Here is a 19,664-nt window from a genome sequence, read left to right as displayed (position 1 = left end):
ACCCAGAGAGAACACACACTAGCCTCTAAGGGAACACATGAAGGACGCTGGGACCCGGGCTGCCAAACACAGAGGAAGAGCCCGAGAGAGGGAAACACCCTTTCCGGAAAATGAACACTCCCCAGGCTGTGTTTACAGACCATCCTGCTGGTGATGCAGGGCTTCCTCGCTCTGCATCCCTGGGCACTGGAGGCCTTACTGCCTGAGTTATGATGTCCTCCTACCATGGGGCTTCCCACACAGGACACACCTAGTTCCCTCTTCCCTTGGTCTTATTTGCTGCATGTTCAGCTCCCTAATCCCTCTTGGAGTGGTTTCTCAGTGTCCCAGAGTTCTCTCTTTGTGAAGCAAGCACATCTCTGTAATGCACATGCCCAGAGGCGACGCGGTGTTTTCTCAGAAGCTCAGCTTAAGCGGGGCACCCAGGGCCCCAGGTGCTTAAACTGCTTAAACTTTCAACAAATGGTCAGATCCAAGGCCAGGTGACTGATATACTCAAGCATCAAAAGGCCGATGAAGCAGTGGCGTCAGCGTAATAGCTGTTGTCAAGGCTGGAAGTACTCAATTTACAATGCAAATAGCATTTCATGGGAAAAAAGAAATTGGAGCAGTATTATTCATAGTCCCTATGTGTGAATCCTACTGAGACATTTAAGCATGACAACTGCTGAAACTTGGTGTCATAGGCTGAAAAAGGGGCACAAGACTTTGGCCAGCTACACATGGGAACTTTCTAGCATTTGCTGGGATGAAAACCTCCCAGCGGGGAGACCCCCAAGGCCCAGTTTCCCTGCAGAGTAGGAGCCTGATTCACTCTCTCCCACCTCTCCCTTCCCCACCTCCCCATCCCCAGCTTAGCATCCTGATTCACTGCCCCTTTTGTAAAGCTCATTTCTGAGCATGGTTGTTAGAAGTTCGTCAGAGAGTTCCTGTGACACCAGGAACCGGTGGGCCATTGTCAGTGGGTAGAGCACAAGATGTGGGGATGGCACAGGAGGAGAAAAGCACCTCTCCAAGCAAGAAGGAAGGGCATGGGGAAGGCAGGGGTTGGCGGGACATGGGCCTTGTGGTGGGGCAGAGCAGAATGTCTGGCTCATGCCCAGAGTCCATGGTGCCCACACCTGGCTTAGCAGACACCTCAACAGATAAGGATGTTCTAACCACCAACTTATATGGTCTCTAGGGAGAAACTGTTAGGCCAATTGTAACTTACTATACTGGAAGCAGCTTGGGGTTGGGGATCAGTGTGTCTCTCTTCCTTCCATGCTGATGGCTCATGAGACCTCAGTGACTATGTAGGCTGTTAGGATGGGCAGGTGGATTACAGGTTGTTTAGTCCAGTCCCTTCACTAGAAGCACGACAACACCGAGGTCTGGAAAGGTGGCATGAACAATAAGGTCAACTTGAAGGTCAAGGTGTGCTTAAAGCCAGTGGTGGCTCCAGAATTTCTCTATTGGAAGTACTAGGGGAAAAAATCAAGTTGAGGGTCAGGGAAGGGCTGTCTTGAAGCTGCTTTTATGTAAGACTTTACATAAGACTGAAAAAGTGTCAACTGTCTAGATCAGCAAATAGTAGGGAAGACCTGATCAGATGGGAGAGAACCAAAGCCACTCTCTGGCACCACCAGGAGCTGTGCTCTCCGGCTCTTCTCCAGTAGATGTGGCCATCTGAAGATTTTTAGGTGAAGGAGGAAGAGCGCAGGTCCTTTGTGTTCACACAGAAATGAGCCCACCCTCTAGACTGGGCAGTCCTGGCCCTGGCCCTGCTAGGGTCGTGGGAGGCAATGGTGAGGCGCTGAGTGGGTCCAGCCTTGGCAATGGAAGCACCCATATACATAGCCATCTGCACCTTCACCCCAACCAGATTTAGAAGATCAGGAAAGTGATTTCTAGCAACAAATGCATTACTACCAGCCTCTATTACCAAAAAGCAATTTGGAAAGCTGGAGGGGTTAACATTAAAATTAACCCTCATTAAATGGGGTTCTACTGATGATAATATCTGCAAACAGAAAGATAATGATTTACGCCCAGTTTTACAATGCCCTGGGGTGTGTGTGTGTATAAAAGGACTCTCTCTCCCACTGTGTCTTGAAGGGCTCTGACTTTCTGGGGCCTTTTCTGTGACTAGGCAACAGGTGTCACAAACAGATAAAGATATTTGAACAACTTCGGGTGGCTTTGTTCCTGTTTCATGGCTACCTAGCTGGCTTGGAAGTCTCTCCTCCCAAGTTTTCTTTATTTCTTTTTCTTCTCTTGTCTTTCTTTCTTTTTCTTGTGTGTGTGTGTGTGTGTGTGTGTGTGTGTGTGTGTGTGTGTGTGTGTGTGTGTCTATTTACACTGAGTGTTTGCTGGTCCCCTGAGTGACTGGCCAGCTGGCGAAGATGCTTGTGGGCCATTTCAGGAGCTATTGTCTTAAAAGGAGCTGGGTGGTTTATATTCCAGGTGACTCCTGGAATCTCACTGCAGCCCTGTTACCAAGCTGGGGACCCCATCTGAAATGAAGCAGAACAGTTTGCTTCAACAGATTTGAGATGGCTTTTTTAACATGGTGGGATCAACGTGTAGAAATGTTTTTCCCATGACAAGGACTGTGCAGGAGATTACTTCTCCATCCCCAAGTCCGCCTCCATCCTCCTCCCTCTCTCAGGCTCCATCTTTAAGGGGGGTTGGCGATGATGAGGCAGTGATGTAGGATGGGGCCCAGAAAGGGATGGAGAAGCCTACTGAAACACCTGGACTGATAATGGTTTGGTTTCTAGTAGCACCAACATGTCTTGGTTGTCAGTTCTCCTCCATTTAAATTGTTTACTCCTGGGTATCTGATAGGCCAGTGACCATCCATGCCTCCTCTGCAAAAGCAATGCCCTCCTCAGAGTCTCTGAGCATGGCCTTTTATATCAGATACCCAATTCACCATCCTCTTGGATACGATACATAATCACTGTCTGGAGCAAAGTCAGCTGGTGGGCATTCAAACCTCTTTTCTCCCCATCTTCCTCAGTAACAAAACCTTAATTTGAGTCAGGCAAGTTCTGACCAAAGATATATAAATGGAAAGTTGTGTAAGAGTTCTGGGAGGGCTACCTTTTTCCCTTCTCCCTTCATGCTTTTCTCTGCCTAAAATGTGGATGCAACGACATGTCACCTCTTTGGACAATGAGGTGACATGAGACTGGAGAGCAGAAAGATAGAAGGATCCCAGGTGTCTGATGGTTTCATAGAGCCACCACATCTGTTCTATGACACTGCCTTTCAGGTAAGTCTAGCATTTGCATGTCTCTGGCATTCTTACAATGTCAACTTGCCTCTGAGATTATTTTGTGTAACAGAATAGACCCTTGTTGTGTTTTAAGTTTAGCAATCAAGGTTTCAGTTACTCTTAGCTGATCTGCTAACAAAATTTAGCACTTGTAAGTGGGTATGTAACTAGCAGAATTGAAAATACAGAATTTGCTTATTGGGGAAAGGGAGGGCAGATGTTAAGGATTCCTGTTCTGTAGGCTGGAAGCTTGGTGGTTCCTTATGTACTGCTCAGTACATGGTCTGCTGCACCTTGGAAGCCAGATCTCAGGTCAGGCTGCTTGGCCTGTACCATTAAGGCCAATTTCATTTATGGGATTCTTGCTGTTTTGGTAAAGTCCTGTGAGAACTATGAACTCAGGGTATAGAAAGAGAGGCTGCACACAGAAATGGGAGGCATTACAGTTTTTCTATGAGAGGCTTGTATTTTGGAGCATTGCTGGGTTGAAAGAGCCAACTGTTCATGTACTCAGGTGAAGTAATTAGAGTGGTGGCTGTACAGCTGCAACCTGAAGAAGTGGGTAAGGCCGCCATCCTGCCTTACGAGGTGGTGAGCATGTCTTAGCCCAGCACCAATACCCAGGGGCCACCTTGGTGTTTTGGGGGGTGCTAGGACCCCCTGTGGCTATTGGCTTCCTCAACATTTGCTGACCTCTGACATATTTAGGATGTCAAACAACACATTCCATGGCTTCACAGAGTTTAATAGAAAGGCCAAATTTTTCAACAGGAAGAACAGTTTATTTTAGTTCACTCCTACAAGTTATTTAAAATTATGATTTTTAAAATAGAATTTCTATAAATAGAATCCTAGCTATTTAGGTAGAGTGGCCACACCTCCAATGTCCTTCCTCCTTTAGGTCCAAGAGAAAAATATTCCTTAGAGATCCAGTTGCTTCTGGAGAAATTTTGGCCCATAGAATCCTCCAATGCTTAAGATGTTAGGGTGTCCTCATACTTCCTATATGCATCTGCTGTCCCACACCCCTAGATGTTTACTGTGTTTGTTCCTGATGGGATCTTTGACATAAGATACTGCAGGGTGTTGAGTATCCAGTGCTGGAGTTCTCCAGTGCTGCTCAGGACAGAGTATGTCTAAGACAGCTTCATAGCATTCAATAAAATGACACTGACTCTAAACATCAGCTGAGAGGTGCATTGGGAAAGATGAACATGTTTGTCATTACATTGTCCTTTGACAACACGTGAGAAAACTGGGGCTCACAGACACGCAGAAGTTATAGTAAAGATAGGATTCCTACTCTTCAGCTCTGTTTGATTCCAAAGCCTGTGCTTTGGAAGGGGTATTCAGAGACCTCCCCAGGTCCTGTGGAAAGACAGAAGACTGCTGAGGGTCTGGATGAAGCCGTGGCAGACATTAAAAGTCTGTCCACTTATCTCCTTGTGCCAGTGGAGGGGCGAGCAGAAGGCAGGCTGTGTGTGCTCTCTGCACCTCCATGAGGGCCTCTGACCCGGGACAGGGGCCTCCGAGGCTGTGCTGACTCCACAGTGGCTGTCTGGCTTCCCGCCATCAAGCGTGGGGGTGAACTAGTTCACTGCTTCCCACACCAGACTGGTCACTGGCTTTCTAAGGAGTTATAAACCCTTTAGAGCCATCCCCCCTCTGTAGACCTGCAGAATTCCTGGAAGGAGGCCTGGAAACCAGTATTTCTGAAGAGCTCCCAGCCTGAAGCAGGTCACTCCCAAGGACTGTCTCTGTGCTCTGGCGTGGTGCCTCTTCCCCTACATTTATCAGTTAAAAGAGGAGCCAGAAGGACCAGACACAGTACTAAGGCACGTTTTATATCTTCTATTGCTTACTGCGGCACCCAGACCATGGAGGCTGGTAGCAGTATGCTCACTTGTCAGATGAGGAGACCTTGGTCCAGGTCAAGGGAAACTTCCAGTTCAAGGCCTCACACTTAATAAACACCAGAGCCAGGATCTGAATCTGTTTCTCTGAAACCCAGTCTCCTTCTGCTAACCTGGAGGCCGGCAAAACTTTTTCCTCAAGGGCCAAACAGTAAATGTTTTTGACTTAGTGGGCCATATGGTCTTTATTGCAACTACTCAGCTCTGCCCTCTCGAGTGAAAGCAGCCACAGGCAGCGTGTACATGCACGTGCATGGCCACATCCCAGGGGCATTTCATTTACAAAACATGCCACTGGACAGATCTGTCCCATCAGCCATAGTTTTCCCACCCCTGCACTAAACAAAGTATTAATTTAGTCTTCTAAAAGAAAGGGAAAAGAAATTAATGTGTGAGCATTCAGTAGGAGACCAAATGGGGCTGCCCAGGCATCATGATGGACTCTTCATGGCTTTTAGTTCCTATCAATTGCTCCGCCCCCCAGGGGTTATTGTCTGTATTTTACCCATAAGGAAATTGAGGTGTAGAGCAATGAAGTCATTTGCGAAGGTCACGTTGCTAGTGAGGAATCAGGATGGGGAGGATGTTAGTATGCCTATTGGGCTGGAGCTATGACCTTGCAGGGTTCAAGTCCAAGTTGCCTGACCTCAGCATCTATAGTATTTCAACTAAAATGAGAGCCATAAAACACTGGCTTCCCCACTGTGGCCACAAAGGTGTACCTCTGGGTCTGGTTGGCTCTGTCTGTGCCGTGAGCGTAGGTGTCCTTTCCTCCCTGTTTGGTGAAGTTGTGTAAAGCAGCGTCTTTCTCCACATTCCTAGCTAGCCACCCTGGGTCTCCCCCATACAGAATCAGGATCTATTGTGTATAAAATCAACTATTTCAGAGCATTATTTCCTCTATGTATAAACAAATAAATCATCAGTGTTCAATATTCTGGTAACAAAGTAATCGCCTTCCTGTTGAGCTGAAGATAAGGGATTTGAGAGGTTCCATTGCTGGGGGAAATAAGAACCTTAATTGTAAGTTTATTTGAGGCACAGCCAAGATACTAACATCTCATTCAGAAGGAAAAACTGTGAAGCAGAGATGTAAGCATTAGAAAGAGCAGACCTGGTCAATGCCTCCTAGAAAATGGGAATAAAAAATGTAGCCCATTAGTTCTAGTTGCATATCCATGTTGTTAATGGGGAGAGAAGACATATAACTCAGAAAGCTGCTTTTGTTCCTTCTAAATCAACATGTTTTTCATTAAAATGGAAAATGAAAGTCTCAAGATATGGAGCAGCCATTTTCTGGATACTGTGAGATTATCTCTACTTTCCTGGCCACAGTGGAAATGGAAATACTCGATTTTGTCCTCAGCCTTTGAAAGTTACAACTTTGAGTTGCTCCAAGCAGCCCGCTTTCATTAGTACTGTGTGTAGGCACTCTATGCACTTGAAGTAGGGGGCCGGGCAGTGGGAAGCACTCTGTGCCCTAGAAGTGCCTTCCTCCCACTTGAGTTAATGCTGAAAGGCCAAGGGCAAATGGAAATGACAGTGGGGTGCTGGAAGTGGAGAAGAGGTTTTTGCTTTGGAAAAAGAGCAAAGACAGGTAAATGTGCACCTGGAGAAAGGACTTTAATTACCATAAAGAAAAAGGAAGCCAAATTGGCTTAAGAAGTCAACACAGGCATATAATGTGAGCATGTGCCCCAAACCAGCTCGTGAATGGGGCCACTTTGGTCTCCAGGGGTGCTTCCTTGCCTGGTCAGCTTTAGGAGGCCTGAGAAGGCTGGTCCCCTTTCTGACAACCAGAATCCTGTCATCTCCTATTGAGATTCAACTCAGGGTGACCCCTCAAGAAGCTCTTCTCAAGGCCTTTCTCTAATCACATCAACTACTCTCTAATGAAACTAAAATGCAGCCTGAAATATGCTGTCCAATGACTTAACATCCTGTCTGCACAATGAGACTGGAAGCCCCCTGAAGACAAGGACTAGGCTGCATGTTAATTATACATTCCTTGCAGTCTCTAGAATGACACCAAGTTTAGAGACACAAGCACCACTTGATGACCTTGCTTTGCCCATTTTCACCCCTTTTTTATCAATGAAGACACTGAGGTTCAGAGTGGTTAATGACTTTCCTAAAGTAACACAGCTAGTGAAGGCTAGAGGAGCAGAGATGAGCTCAGTCTTGGCATCTGCAGCTTGTCCCCTGGTTGTGTCTAGCACACCACAAAGTCCGTTTAAGGTGGTGGCTCATGCGTTCTGGGTGTTCAGTTTTCTCATTCTTCATGCCAAGCTTGAAGGTGCCAGATTTGAGTCCTAGGAGAAAACGGTTACACAATAGCTCCTCTGATCCCTCAGGCCACCTTTCTCAAGAAGATAGAAGTTTCACAAGTAAGTTTGGCAAACAAGACTGGAGTATGTTGCCACACTAGAAACAGTGGTTCCTGCCTTATCTGAAAGCTCCTCAATTAAGTCCCAGTAAGTCAAATGCAGGGGTGAGCAAATGCAATGAACAATAAAGGATGGTATCACCTAAAAGACTGGAAGCTCAAGCATTTAGGGAAGAGGTGATTCAGTTATTCGTTTGTCCATGCAGCACATTTTTGAGTGCCTAGAACTGTGGAAGGTAATGGGGATATAGGACAGATAAGACAAGGTGCCTGCTCTAAAGGAGTTCATGTTCTATTAGAGAGATGAGGGTGCACTAAGCAGAGGGGAGGGCATGTTAACCAGAGGGGAGGGCAGGTTAATGAGAGGGGAGGGCAGGTTAACCAGAGAGGAGGACAGATTAACTAGACAGGAGGACAGGTCAACCAGAGGGGAGGACAGATTAACCAGAGAGGAGGGCAGGTTAATCAGAGGGAAGGGCAGGTTAACCAGAGGAGGATGTTAACTGGACAGGTTGTATTGCTAATCGAAAACTGGCTGGTTCTTGGAATCACATCAGCTGTTTTATAAATATGTGGGTCCCTGGGCCCCACTTTTTAACTGTTAGATGCGTGCACTCCAGAGCCACTGCTTATATTTGTCATCAGCTCCTCACTGAGCCCAGCCACCTCGGCAGCAGGGAGCCAGCCTTGCAGGCACACTGTCCTGACACCTGCACAGGGTACAGTGTGATGTCAATGGGAGTCCATTGGGGCAGTTCTAGGCCTCAGAGAGGAGACAAGACCTGAAGTGAACCTTCAGAATTGCAACAGAGAAAATGAGGTGTCTGTGTCCACAGGTGTTGAGAAAGGGTAGCAGAGGTCCTGCGGTATGAACTAGCACAGCGCCACAGTAGGGGGTTTGGTTGGGCTGGACCCTGGGATGCAAGAAAGGACCAGGTTAGAGAAAAGGCCAGAAGGTGGGCTGGAGCCCATATGGCCTTGTGGATCCCATCAAGGAGCTTGAATTTTGCCCTTTTTGATGCAGACAGTCATTCAAATGTTTAAATCAGGGAGTAGAATGGCCAGCTTTCTTTTCAGAACAATTACATGAGAATTCCTGGAATAAAATGGAAATTTGAACCTACACACTTAAGTATAGGTTCTCTTTCTGAAATTTCCATGGAAATAGCCAGAGAAATAAAAAGAAAGAGAAAAATCAGTGACAGATATCTTCCTCAAAACACAAATGTTGACAGTTTAACATTGACTGAACATTACTGTGTGTGGGCTTTGTCTGGAGTGCTTAGAATTACGGCAGTCGAGGGAGATGCTATCATTATCCACACTGATGGGCTACTTTTATTTCCCTGTTACAGAGAGGAAACCATTGCACAGGGACAGTAACTAAGCTGTTCCACAGCTGGTGGTGCAGGTGGCATTTGAACCCAAGGCATCTGACTCTAGAGACTGAGAGCTTACTCACAGCATTATCCAGCCTACTATCTCATAAAAATATGGTGTTAGCAGTCTGCAATGATTGGTGGACCAATGTCTCCAGTTCTGTACATATGTTAGAGAAGTTGATCCAAGTGGTAGGTGCATGGCATATATATTGCATTCCCACAACTTCTAAGCTTGGAGGGTCTTCAAACCAGGGAGGCCATGGGCAGAGTGTGGAGGGAGCATTCTGATGCGGGTACCTATGATGACAGGAGAAGAGGAGTGGTTTCTCACATCCTTCACACCATGGACTGCCTTAGCTTGTAATTATTTTTCTCATTTCCAAAGTCAAGGGGAACTTTAACTTGGCACAAATGTTCCTAACTTTGAGCAATAGGGCCAGGACTCTATGAGGCCATTGTTGGGATGAAAGGTGTGGTCTTTCATAGCATTCAGGAAATCCAGTGGGAGCTGAATAGACGGGGCCCTCCCTATCTTGAGAGGTGTGATAATTAAAGTGTGGCACAGCCTTTGGGGTTCTGAGATAACTGTGGACCTCACTATGGACTGGATGAGTCCCTAAGCATCACATGAGGTTCTCATGTGTGTAGAAATCTCTGGCTGTAGCCTTTCCCACTCCTCACAGCCAACTAAAGGTACCAACTTCTCCATTTCTCTTTTTCTTGGACTTAAGGTTTGAATAAGCTTCCCTGAGGTGTCTGAATTAAAGCCACTGTAATTCACAACCCTGAATAGTATTTTCTCAGGAACACTGGGCAAACAGAAAAATTACCAGTTACATGAAATGATTCAGCAATTTTAAAGAAGGAAATGCATCTGAAGAATCAGAGGAAATGTTCTCCTCTGAAGGAAGCTTACTACGAAAAGTGAAATATAACCAGAAACAGAACAAAATTGATTCAATGTTATCAATGAGATTTGAGATCTGAGCACTTACTCCATCCAAAATCAACAATCTGATATCAGAAAATACTGCTTTTAAACATTTAAGAAATGTAAATGTAAATTTATCTCATAAAGTTGTAAATTAAAATTTTAAGTTTCAAATTTTTATTTGCAAGTAGAAGCAGAGAATAACAAATTGGATAGTATAGAAAATCATATCTGTGACTCAAAAGTCCAGTTTGAAGAAATAGAAGGAACAAAACAGCAGTAGACTCACAGAACCTAAGAATGGACGAACAGTTACCAAAGGGAAAGGGACTGGGGAGGATGGGTGGGAAGGGAGGGAAAAGGGGGAAAAAGGGGCATTATGATAAGCACACATAATGTGTGTGGAGGCTTGGGGAAGGCAGTGCAACACAGAGAAGACAAGTAGTGATTTTATAGCATCTTACTACGCTGATAGACAGTGACTATAATAGGGTAGGGGGTGGGGACTAGATAATGGGAGGGGAGTCTAGTAACCATAATGTTACTCATGTAATTGTACATTAATGATACCAAAAAAATAAAAGTCCAGTTTGAGAAATTCTACAGAAACAAGGAAACAAAAGACAGAGATGAATATAATATGTAAAAATATAAGTGATATAGGGATTAAGTTTAGGAAATGAAGTATAGTATAACAGGAATTCGAGAAGGAAAAGCAGAATTAATAAATTTAGAATGGGTTCCTTAGAGCTGGATAAAATTTTCAGTTCTTAAATGGGTTCTTGCTATAAAAGAAAAAAAAACTACTACAAAGATAATTCAATAAGATGAACTCTATTAATGTCAAATATCATACAACTAGATCAAAGGGGAAAAACTTACAATCATTTCTTTGGATAGCTAAAAGACTTTAACAAAAATTTAACATCATTTACTAATGTAAAATACAAGCAAAATGGTCTGCCATTAATAAAGTGTATACATTTAATTTAATGGTGAAATGATTTTAAACTTAATGATGAAAAATAGAAATAGCCTTTTCCTATTCAAGTCAGGAACCACACAAATGCCCATTACTGCCAGTGATAACATGGTTCTAGGCATCTTAGCCAATACAGTTGAGATATGAATAAGGAGTAAGAGGGATAAATAATGTGAAGAGAAAAATTATCAGTATTTGCAGATGATGGCTAATCTACACAACCAGAGAGAAACAACTGAAAAATATGTAAAACTAATAAGTGATTTTAGGAGATGGTTTCAAAACAAGTGTGTAAAGACCAATAGCTTTCCTATATACTAGCATAGCCATTTGTAAAACATATTGGAAACAAGATCCTATCACATCAGTTATGAAAGTATACAATACTTAGAAATATATAAGACCTATGTGAAGAACACTACTAAATATTCCTTTACTGAATGAAATAATGGAAACTTGAGTAAGTGGACAAGCATTATATCCTGCTGAATGGGCATATCCGACACTGCAAAGTTATGACCATCTCGTGTATAGAATTTTAAGTTCTTACTGCACATCCAGGTGGGGAAATACAGAAAGCAAATAAGACATACATTTTGAATTCAGATGAGAGATCTGTGTTGGCAACAGAGATTTGGGAGTTATTACTGTAGAGCAAATGGCTGTAGCCAGGAACATGATCCCCTAGGAAAGGGTGGAGTTCAAAGAGGAAAGGACCAAAGATGAAATCCTGGGGAAACACCAGCATTCATAGGGTGCCCAGGGCCAGATATGCCAGTGCAGGAGATTGGGATGGTATGGTCCAAGACGTAGGGGGAATTCCAGGAGGTGGCATCAGAGAACCCAAAGAAGACAGCCTGAAGGAGTAGGGAGTAGTTCACACTGTAATTTGTCACAGAGGGGGCATGCAAAATAACAACAGAAAAGAGTCCATGATATTTGGCTTCTGGGAGATTGCTGGTCACAGGGCAAGACAGTTCAGTGGAACTGACGGGGGGCACGGGGGTGATGCCAAAGGTGAGATGAGGATTGTTGGATATCTTGTGATGCTAATAGCCACATGGAATCTACCAGTTACTGTGGGATGTCACCAAACCCTAATGAGTCTTCATCTCCTTGTCTATAAATTAGAGTTGCAATAGCAGAAAAAAGTGTGATAAGGACTGTGAAATGATTTATAAACTACAAACCACTATGCAAACAGATGGTGCTATTTTTAGTTCTGGTGATCTTCCAGGCAGTATTTTAATATTTAAAGGTGATGACACTGAAATAATGGCCCTGAAAAATTTCCCCATCACATCCTCCATGGTCCCAGTTTTCCATCCCAAGGCAGGTTCTGCAGACTTGCTAACGCAGAAACACGATCTGTTGTGTGCTTCCACACTGACGCAAACTGAGCTGCTGGGGAAGCCAACTGATCTGAAATGTTTTGCAATGCCATGCATTGTTTAGCCATAGAATGTGGAGCAGATTTCTAGTTCCAGTCAAGTGAGGTGGCAGAGTGTTTTCCTGTTTGTCTAAGTAGGTGCCAACACTTAAATAAATACCATGTTCCTTCCCAGAACTTAGCTGGAAAGCATCCTCACCAAACATAACCCTGAGATGCTGGCACATGGCCCAAACAGGCTGACATTTCCATTGTCCTTCCCCCCATTGTTGGGATCTCAAATGGTCACATTTCTCTGGACCCTCAGTGGGAACATTACAGAGACAACCATCAAATGATCATAACGTCATGGGCCTAACCCCACACTCCTTCCTTCCTTCATCTGTCCTTACAGAGGACATGTGTTAAGCATCTATGACATGCCAGGGATAAGGTTCACAAAGATGAATGACACTGAGTTGCCCTTGAAGAGCTGGAGTTTAATGCAGAGAGAAGTGTAATAGCATTTAATTACAAAATGATGAGATAAGGACTTTAATAAATGCATGTTCAAAGTGCTAAGGGAGCCCTGAAAAGGGGCATCCAGTCTTCCAGTTCAGCCGAAGGGCCAAGAGCTGAAGTGGCAGAGATCTGACTCCTTTAGGCTCTGAAAAAAGCAAGCTTAGTAGTTGGTACATAGTAGGTGTTCAATGAATGCTTGATGAACAATTGATAAATACCACTAAACACTTTATAGATCACAGCTCTCTTGATCATCCTGACCTGACTCTATTTCCATGAAGGTAGCTCATTTCTAGGGGAGAGTGAGATATTTCCTGGGAGAATGGATCACACTGCCTCTGCCATCCTCACCTGGTGGACCAATGACTACTAGTCCCAAAGAAAGATGGGACCAAGACCTCTTCTAAGAGTTGTTTTAGGCAAGAGCTCATCAGGAGAGCAGGCCAGGAATGGCACCGTGGTCACAATCATCTTGAGTGAATCTAACAGGGCACCACGGTGTGGATAGAAGCAGAAACTGACAAGAATCTTCTGGAGTCATCAATACCTCAGTGGGACATCATGAAAAGATTGCTGCTAGGAAGATAGTGCTGACACCAGAATGGGGTATCTCATGCAGGACAAACCAGTCACCCCTCTGAGGTTCACTGACCCCATTTGTCAAATATCAATGCTGGCTGGCTGCATTCTGAGATTTCTTCCAGATCTAAGGACCTGGGATTTGTTTGTAGAATCAGAAAAAGAAATGAAAGCAAATCTCGTAATTCTTAGGGTAGTGTGTGCCACCGGGAGAGAAGTAACAGCAAGGTTCTTGAAATTCACCCGACACATACCCGTTTCCTTCCACATGGCTTCTAGGAAGGAAAGCAGAGGAGACAGTTTTAACTCCTGTGTGCACGAACTGGACCCCCTCACACCCCCTCTCTTCCTATCAATGCTAATTCCAGGTCATAAGCCGCATGTAAATATCTAATCAGACTCAGACTTTTTACTGGAGTCCCTGACTGTGGACAGCATGACTCAGCTTTATTCAGGGTGTTGTACAAAGAAAACCACTGGGGTGGTCCCTGCGCTATAAGGACATCATCAGCCTTGGTAAGGGATTGGCCTTGCTGTAGGATTTCAATAAAGGCTGGCCTGCTGGGTGATGGAGTAACTGAAGGCGGAGCCTGGACTCTTACTTGCTATACAGAACACGAGCTTCCTCAGATGTTCCCTTCTAGTGCCCAGAGCTGTGCTCGGCCCACAGGAAGGCTGAGCCCGATGTGGCCTTCCTCCCAGGCTCCTGGCTTCCCCTGGATCCTGACATGCAGGGTCACGCTATTGCTGCTGAGGCATGAGCATCCTGTTCCTGAAAACCCCCCAATAACAACACCCCTGAAGGGCCCCGGCGGGAGGAGGTAGACTGAGCGTGTAATAAGGGAGGATGCACTGCGGAGGCCGCTGGCCCCGGGAGAATTCTCATTACAGGCTTGGACCCAGGCAGCTACTCAGACAAGCAAGAAATACTGGGAATTCAGGACCAAACCCAGCACAGCTGGGTGAGAAATGCTAACCTGTCAGCCACCAGCCATCGTGCTTCTCTGACTGCGTTTCCCATCTGTCTTCTCCCTTTTATCACAGTGTAGGACAGGCACACCCGCATCTTGCCTGCACTGTGATCAGAAGCTCCTAATTGCCCGTGTTATCTGGCCTTCTTGTCCTGGTCTCCCCTTCCAGGCACTGCACCACGGTGCGCCAGAGGCGTCCCCTGAGGCACTGTCCAAAGCTTGCCTTGCATCGCCACCCCACCCCCAAGCTCTGCTGCAGTGCCCTGCTGCCCAGCCAGGAGGCCCTGGGGAAGGGGCTGTCTCTCGGCAACCTGGCTCCCCCCTCGCCGGGGCCGCGCGGACTCACACGGCGCGGATCATCCCGACCCACCTCTCCACACCAAAGGAAAGGACAGGGCAAATACAGCTTACTTTGTTGCTCTTGGGACGTTGCTACACCTTGGCTTCCACTTAAAAATAACAAAACCCAAACCCAAACCACTCAGGAACTCTCCTGAGCCCCAGGATCCTTGCCCATCCCACCCTGGGCCTTGAGGGATGCTTTCCCCATTCCTGAGATTTCTGCTCCTCACACGCCTCCATCCTCCTGGCTCTAAGACGTCTCTAACTGCCCTCTTCCCTGGTGCGGCCTAATGAACCTCAGTGTAGCATCATCTGGATTAATTTCCCCTCTTGCCATAGCAGCCTCATCTTATCATTCTGTCTCTCTTTTCCCTTCCTTTCCCCATTTCCCCTTCTCTCTGCGTACATCTCCTTCTTGCCCCTTTTTTCTCTTCTCTCTGTCTCTCTCTCCCTCTCTAATGCCATGAGTTCCTCACACCCTCCCATTCAGCTCCCCACCCCCACATCACCAGCTCATCTGGCCCAACTCATCTCCGGGAGGCCCTGTTCCTTCCACAGAGGTCACCATACCTGGTTCTTACAGATAACACAGCTCAGCAACACATAAACAAGGTCAAGACCTTCACTTTCCTGCTGTGAGGTCACCATATTACACCCCCTTATCATATTTCTTGCAAAGTCACATTTTATGAAGTCTGCATGGATGGAGGGGGAAATTTGAAAGAGACAGGGGTCATGACATGTGTCAAAAGACACAGAAACCTGTAGGGTAATGAAGACAGAGAAAAGAGTTAGCCTTATGAGAGGGTTACTGAAGACCTTCAAAAATAAATCAAGGTGATTGAAAATACATTCTGTTATTCCAACCCAGTATTAGCAAGTTACAGTCTGTGGGCCAGTTCTGGCCTGTTGCCTGTTTTCATATGGCCTATAGGTGAAGAACAGATTTACATTTTTAAATGAATGATAAAAAAGGAAAAACAGAATATTTCATAATGTGTGAAACTTCTATGAAATTCAAATTTCAGTGTCCATAAATTAAATTTTCCTGGAACGCAGCCACATTCATTTATTTATGTAGCATCTATGGTTGCTCTACAACAGCAGGGTCAAGAAGTTGGGATGTAAAGTGGTGTGACATTCATGGTCTATAATGTCTAAAATACTTACTAGGCATAAAATACTATTATAGTAGTATTTTACTATATATAGATTGAACGATGGACCCCCAAAACATATACCCATGCCCTGATATCTGGACCTTGTGCATGTTACCTTATTTGGAAAGAATTTTTGCAGATAAAATTAAGGATCCTGAGATGAGATGGTCCTGGATTACTGGGGTGGGCCCCAAATCCAGTGAGAAGAGTTTGTGTAGATGGAAGAGAGGACCCAGACAGAGGAGAAGGCCACGTCACTATAGAGGAAGAGATGGAAATGGTGCAGCCATGAGCCAAGGAACACGTGGAGCCACCAGAAGCCAGCAGAGGCACGTAAAAGCTCTTACCTAGATGCTTTGGAGAAATGTGCCCCTGCCAAAGCTTTGATTTTGAACTTCTAACCTCTAGGACTCTGAGAAAATTATGTTCTCTTGTTTTAAGCCACTCAGTTTGTGGTAACTTGTTACAAAAGTCCTGGGAAATTAATACACTGACCTTTACCAGAAAGTCTGCCAACCCCATTCCCACTTGTATTTCTACATCGTATTTTATTGTGTTTATTCAAGTTCAGGGTTCTTCAAAAGGAGGCAAAGAGGTAGTACAATGTGAGGACACATTGCGTTTCTTTGAAATTAAGATGATTGAGAAAATGAGAAAGCCTGCACGCATCCACGCAGTGAAGCTGACACCCCTCCCCTTGCCGTGGTGGGAGCAGGAGTGGGGCTGGGTACGCCACCAATCTTTCCATAGGACTCATCTCTGCAGTGTGTCTCAGCCCCTGCACTGCATAAATGGTGGTTGCAAGCAGTGTCTGGAAGTGGTTATCTCCTCGGCTTTTATTCTGGTTTGCGGTTGTGGTAGGATGGAGGAGGGGGAGTGATAAGGAGCGGAAGGACATTACCCTGGAGCAGGCTGGTAGCTGAGACTTGGAGGAAGGCCAGACCCCACTCCAGCCAGCACACACAAATCACATTTCTTCCTGTTTTCCTTTGCACCACCTGCCCACTGTAGTCCTCCCACCCGCACACGGAAGCCAGGGCCACCTAGTGATTTGGCTAGCTGCCCACACTTCTCTCCCCAACACTTCTAAAAGGGAGAACTCAGATCCCACAAATACACCTTTCAGAGACAAGGTAAGGACCTACAAACACCAGGTTTTGACTTAGTGGGATCAAAGCAGGTACTGGGAAGAGCTGAAAAGAAGGACTGCACCCACTTGGTTCCCCACCGCCCACTGTTAATGTACAATGTGCCAAACAAGGGCAGATGATTAGCCCCGGCAGCCCCCAAACAGCCCAGTGCCAGGACCATGACAAGGGGCATCAGTAGGAACCTCACCCCCCACAGGTCAAAGGCCAGGCATGGTCCTCACACCTAAGTAGAACTATCCAAAAACAGAAATTACAAGTGCATTTATTTTATTCTGGAACAGGTATGTCTTAAACAATTTAAATATTCCATTCTGTTCTTTAAGTTCTGGCTGCTAGCCATTATTAGGAAGATGTGGGGAGAGACCTGAATAAAAATCTTCTTGTTACTGAGAGCGAATTCTTAACAGTGAAGCAATTTAGTATTTCTACCTACAAACAGGGTGGCAAGAGCATTCTGAGTCCCAGTCCCTATGCAAATGAGCTTCAGTTCAGAGCTTGTTTTTCAAAGAACTTGATATGCACATGTGCATTTGTGCAATTCTCATTATAACTTCATGGTGTAGGTCTAAACCTTAGTTTATGTATGAGAAAAAGGAGACTAGCTATGTTGAAAATTTGTCTAAGGTCATACAAATAGTTAAGGACCGAGACTACAAAGCTGTATGACCCTAGTCCGTTCTCCAACACTTCTCACTACTTTGGGATCTAATTCACTTCAGGTTAATGTCTCTGAGATCTTCAGATGGGCAAAGGTCTGGGAATTTATGGGAAAAGCATTATTCCAGGTAAATAATCAGTATAATTTCTATTAGACACAGTAGGCATGGAGAGAATTCCAAGGCTTACTAACTCTCCTTTGCTCTCTGCCTTTTTCCTTGGCAGAACATGCATATTGTGTATTCCTAGGGTCTGATTTAGTAAAAGGGATTACTGTAAGAGGCAGCAACAGAAAAGCTATTTGCTAAGATAAAATACATATTAATTTGATAAATAGCAAAAATAGAAATAGTCCTAACAGGGGAGCTTTATCCCAAGCCTCAAGCAAAATTTTAACCTTGGAATCTTTTGGCTTTTAACAGCAGGGTTAAAAGTTGTTTTTGTCAGCCTTGGGTGATGGCTATATATTTTCATCAATTAATTTTTGTTGAAATGCCTGCTGAGTATGTGGTGTAGCACAGGGAGACAGCTAACTGTTTGCAACATTATTTAATTTGGCAGCTGGGCCCTTAAAGCTGAGTATTCCTCAAATTAACATGTACAGGGTAATGGAGGAAGCAGAATTGAAAAGAGAAAACTGGCCAGTGAGGTGCCTGCTCTATGTCTAATAGTGAGAGTTGTCTCTGCTCTGAACTTGGATGGTCCCATGTCCCAGGCCTGGCTCTGCCTCCCACTGGTTGTGTGGCTTCCAGCAAGTTATCTCAATCCCTGAGCATCAACTTCCTCATTTGTAAGACAGAGATAGTAATTGCACCAACTTCTAAGGGTGTTGTACTAAGTACTTTAGATGTTATTGCCTCATTTAATTCTTATAACAACCATGACATGATAAAGCAACTTTTTATTGGTACTTTTTTTTTTTGAAAAGATAAGTAAAGTAGCTAATCTGGTAGGAAAAAGCAAAGAATAGGAGACCTGACTTCTAGTTCAACTACTAACTAATTCTAGATCTGTAGGGGTTCAGAAAGCAGATCCCAAACAACACGCCTTCCCCATTTAACCTTATTTAAAGTATTAAGTACTCAGGCCAACTGAGACACAAATCAAAGTAAAGAACTGAAATGGGGGAGGCATGTTATAAAAGGTCAATGGGTGTGTACTGAACCCACTTAAATCGAAATAACTGTTAAATGTAATATTATCTTTTAGTTAAAAAAGTATTAAATTGTGATTTTTCTTACTCCAATTTACTGTGAAATAACTAAGAGAAAACAGAAAGAAACTAGTTTCTATAAAATTGGCAACTCTGAGTATTCTTCAGTGATATGCCAGGAAATAGAAAGAATTTCTGTTAGCCAAAGTTCTGAGGAAGCTTACAGTCAAGAGAAAGAAAAAGGATGATAGGGCATTTGATAAAACTATGTCTGCTATAGAAACTTTCCTTCAAAAGATGGAGTCTTCCCACCAGAGAAAGGAAGCCAGTCAAGATCTTATTACTGCTTTTCATGAAGAAATAAACAGGCAAAGGGACTAGATGTCCCTAGTCTAAAATGTCTCCTCCTGGCAATATATTCACACTAAATAAAAAACTTCAAAATAGCAAAAAAATGGGCTAGAAAGTATGAATATCAAACAACACTTGACCTTAAGGTCTGAAATGACAATTCTATCAGCAGTTATGTGCAAGTGAGGGGGAACCGAGTAAAAAAAATACAAAATATATAGGGCTTTTACAGTAAAACTTAACCTGAGAAGACCTCTCTATAAAACAAAAGGAGTAAATAGAAAAAAATATTGAACTTAGTCCCAATGAATTATGGGTGTATTTTATAAAAGGAGGTGCAATGCTCTAGAAAGAGAGCACAATTTTGAAAAAACCATTTACTACAGGTTCCAGAAATAAATTTGATACTACAGTTGCTTTGGACTTTAAAAACTATTCAGGGTAACATGAACTCTATGAAACAGAAGAAGGATGAGAGCAAAGGAATGAAAACTAGAATAAAAAGGATCTAGCTAGAAAAAAGGCAGGAGTGAACAAAGAGTTGATTGAGATA

At 44.4% G+C, this 19,664-nt stretch overlaps 1 protein-coding gene across 1 annotated transcript in view; it reads right to left on the bottom strand.

Moving 5' to 3' along the window:
- TACR1 (tachykinin receptor 1) overlaps positions 1 to 19,664 on the bottom strand; it is a 172,888-nt gene that overhangs the window by 106,544 nt on the left and 46,680 nt on the right. The window lies entirely within an intron of this gene.

This window comes from Manis pentadactyla, chromosome 2 (genome assembly GCF_030020395.1).
Source record: "Manis pentadactyla isolate mManPen7 chromosome 2, mManPen7.hap1, whole genome shotgun sequence".
NCBI classification, from domain to species: domain Eukaryota; kingdom Metazoa; phylum Chordata; class Mammalia; order Pholidota; family Manidae; genus Manis; species Manis pentadactyla.
The sequence above is the reverse complement of the archived record's forward strand: the minus strand, read 5'-3'. Positions and strand labels throughout refer to the sequence as shown.